This window comes from Sciurus carolinensis, chromosome 4, assembly GCF_902686445.1.
Source record: "Sciurus carolinensis chromosome 4, mSciCar1.2, whole genome shotgun sequence".
Lineage (NCBI taxonomy): Eukaryota > Metazoa > Chordata > Mammalia > Rodentia > Sciuridae > Sciurus > Sciurus carolinensis.
In genome coordinates this window covers 44,554,598-44,558,667 of record NC_062216.1, presented here as the reverse complement: position 1 = coordinate 44,558,667, position 4,070 = coordinate 44,554,598, and the positions used below count along the sequence as shown (strand labels likewise).

The 4,070-nt window shown below is 35.2% G+C and overlaps 1 non-coding gene across 1 annotated transcript; it reads right to left on the bottom strand.

Moving 5' to 3' along the window:
* Positions 1-755: 755 nt before the first annotated feature.
* LOC124984119 (small nucleolar RNA SNORA67) lies at positions 756-893 on the bottom strand. The gene has a single exon (XR_007108579.1). It is a non-coding gene; the product is annotated as a small nucleolar RNA SNORA67 (small nucleolar RNA).
* Between the last annotated feature and the right edge of the window lie 3,177 nt (positions 894-4,070).

Genomic DNA, 4,070 nt, shown 5'->3' with positions numbered 1-4,070 from the left:
TTATAAACATTAACTTCTAAGAAACTAAATCCATCCCCATATTTTGACTCAATATCTTCAAAGACTCATACCATCAAAACTGATTCAAGAAAAAACGGAACATCGTGTCACGAAACTTTTCTCAACTTTGAATTTAAATGTCTTGAAGGGTGTTTTCTGCGTAGTGTTTACATTTTAATAATCAGATGTATTTTCAACTCAATGAAAGCTGGATTTTACTTTCTCATATTCATGGTCATAAGAAGGAAAAATAAGTCATTGCTGGAGACTACTAATATTTTGCATAATATAATTCTTTTTTTTTTTTGCCTCAAAAAGTGACATTTATTCAAAGAAAAAAAAAAAAAGAAAAAAAAGGACAAGATGTCCATCCCTTGGCTCCCTTCCCTCCCTCTTCCAGATGATCCTTTGCCCCCAGGATTGAACCCTCACTGGACCTAGGTACCAGGACAGCCCCTCTCAGATGAGGTTAGCAACATTGAGGGGCATCTCTTCAATGGAGGTGTTGCAGAAAGTCTTGATGTCTCCAAGAGTCCTCTTCTCTTCTTCTGTCACCATGTCAATTGCCACACCCTTATGGCCAAAATGCCCACCTCAACCAATTCTGTGGATGTAGTTTTCCCTGTTGGTGGGAAGGTCATAGTTGATGACTAAAGAAACCTGCTGCACATCAATGCCTCTGGCCTATGTCAAAGAAGATGGCAAGTTCAGCCTGTGAATTGAGGCTATGATCCATCCAGAGGGACTTAAAATATACATGTAGGCAGTCAAAGGAAGGCAAAAGAATTCAAGTATTCTTTGTCTTCCAACCTTAGGCATGCCAGGTTTTCTTCCAAGTTGCTACTTTCCTGAAGGGGGCACTAGTTGGCCCCATGGAGAGGGACATAATACAATTCTTGATGGACTGTTAGAATTCCTAAAGTGACTTTGTGCTTTTCAGTATAACAAAGAAGGAAGTTTTCTTTTTCCCACAGTTTTAAACTTTTTATAATTTTAGAAATGTAAGAGCTCGAATTATGAAACTTTAAAGAAAATTTAGGAGTAACTTTCTTTGGCCTTTATTTAGGTAATGTGTTTTAGTCAGCTTTTTTGCCACTGTGACTAAAAGACCCAACCAGAACAACTGTAGAGGAGGAAAGTTTATCTGAGGGCTCATGGTTACAGAGATCTTAGTCTATAGAAGGCCCACTCCATTCCTTGGAGCTTGAAGCAAGATTGAACACCCTGAAAGGAGAGTGTGGTGGAGGGAAGCAGCTCACATGATGATCAGAAGCAGAGAAAAATTCCACTTTCCACATACAAAATATATACCTCTTAGTCACACCCAAATCCCCATTTCCTTCAGTCACATACTACCACTTCAGTTACCACTCAGTTAAGCACTGTCAGGGGATTAAATCGCTGACTGGATTAAGACCCTTACAACCCAATAATTTCTCCTCTGAATCTTCTTACATTATCTTACATGTGAGCTTTTGGGGAATCCATCACATCCAAACCATAACACAATTGTTCCTTAGATATAACACCAAATACACATGTAACAAAAGTTCAAACAGTTGAACTTTGAAAGTCTTTAAAAATTTCAAACCTCCATGGACATTATCAAGTAACTGGAAGGATAACCCATGGAAGGATTGGAAGGAATATGATAAATAATTGCAAACCATATATCTGATAAGTGATTCATGTCCAGAATGTATAAAAATCTCAAACAACTCAACAATAGAAACATAACCCACTTAAAATGGGCAAAGATTTGAATAGATATCCCCCCAAATATATGTAAATGGAAACAAATCATATAAAAAGATGGAAAACATCTAATTTTTCTAATGAGTCATTAGGAAAATGCTTATCAAACCCACAGTGTATACTACATCATACTTGCTCAGTTGAATAAAATAAGAAAGATAGATGTTAAAAAGTGTTGGTGAGAATTGGGAGAAATTGAAACCCTTATAAATTTCTGTTGAGATTCTAAAATGGTATCTCTTTTGGAGACAGTTTGACCATTTCTCAAAATGTTGAACACAGAACTCAATAATTTCACATCAAGGCATATAACCAATTTCACTGAGAATTAAAAATATACTACCACATAGAAACATGTACACAATTATTCATCACAACATGATTCATAATATCCAAAATTATAAATACATAAACATCCATCAACTGATAAGGGATACATAGGTATGGAATATCAATATAATAAAATATTATTGAGCAATATAAAAGAATGTTTAACACATTTGTCAGAAAATTAGGTATAATAAATTTAAATTTATAGTTAGTAAAACACATTTTTCTATTTTAGGCTTTTCTTTACTCTATGTGTAAGTTTTTTTCAGGAGAAAAAATTTTAAAAATATTGAAATTAATTTCATTGAAAACTATCTTATTGAGATTTATGCTAAACTTGCATATTATTTCTAAATTAACCTGAAGAGTGTTACATGTGTATGCTATTCAATATTTTTATCATTCATCCAAATGGAGAATATCTCTCCATTTAGCCAATGTAAAAAGTTTATAAATTCTACAGAAAAAAGTAAACCAACTTCATCCTCATACTGAAAAGCAAGAAAAAATGAAGCCATGGAGTCAATGCAAATGTTACAAAAGTTGGATTGAACATTTCAGTAATAATAATCCATGTGGATAGAAGTACTTATTAAGTATATGACAGATTCTCAGATGTTGTGGAACAAGTTCAACTCTGTATTGTTTTAAAAAGTACTATTGAAGTAAAGTTTTAAAGTAAGGGTATTGGTAAATATATAATAGGAAAATATATAGTAAACTGAGTAGGGGTGGCAATAATTACAAAATAAAAATGAATTTAGAACCAGGAGCATTGTAAAAGAGACATGTTGCTGTCAGTAAAATGTGCTATACACAATAAAGAAAAAAATAGTCACGAATTCTTATGTATTAAAAAAATCAACAAAGCATAAAACAAGCATTTGCTGAATAACTTCAGTCTTTGAATAGATAGGAGTTGCATAAAAATAAATCATAAATCTTATATTACAAAAATATGCTGAATTTTGTACACTACAAACTGGGTGTAGTGAATTCTTATAATTTGGTATTGCCTCAGCATTCATCCATGTTGACTATGATTTTAACTTGCTCATATCAGAAGTAGGGTTTAGTTACCCTCAGCAGTTTCCAGTTTTCTGCCTTCTCTCAGTTCTTCAATGTAGTCAAACAAGGTATCTGTCTACTGATGGTCACCTTCCTACAGGACAGCTAGATAGAGCCTATTTGATTTGCCCCAATGAACATCACACTGTGCATTGACTGTGGAAATACAGTGTAGTAACTGCTGCTTAGTCACATCATGACTCTATGGAGCTCAGTACACCTATTAGAACTCCCCTCAGCAAACCTGCTTGGTTAATGTCAGGGACAACAATAAAGACTTTGACTCCCCTTTTCCCTCACAGTTTGAGAAGTATTAATCTGGGATGGCCAACTGTACTTCTCAGGGATTGAGGTGAGGCAGAACATCATGGTGGAAGAGTTTAGTGCAAGAAAATAGCTGGGAGCATGGCACCAGGATGGGGGGTGGGGAGGGAGAGAGAGAGAGAGAGAGAGAGAGAGAGAGAGAGAGAGAGAGAGAGAGAGAGAGAGAAAGGCAGGTTGTCCACTTGCCAGAGATAAAATATATACCCCAGAGGCAAGCCACCAATGATCCACCTCCTCCAGCCACACCCTACTTGCCTTCAGTTACCATTCAGTTAATCCCTATCAGGGAATTAATTCACTTACTGGGTTGACTCTTGTAACCCAATCATTTACTTCTAAACTTTCTTTCATTGTCTTATAATGAATTTTGGGGGAACACCTCACATTTAAACTGTAACAGGATCATTATTAAGTGAAATAAGGATGACCTGAAAACAAATACTAGAATAATGTTGTGATACCTGTGATATCAAGATGCCTATTAAATGAGTAACAGTATACATATACAGTATGGATACACTGAACAAAGGGCTGATTGATGTCCCTGGTGAACTAAAGCAAGATGGCATGAAATTTCATCATGTTACAGAATA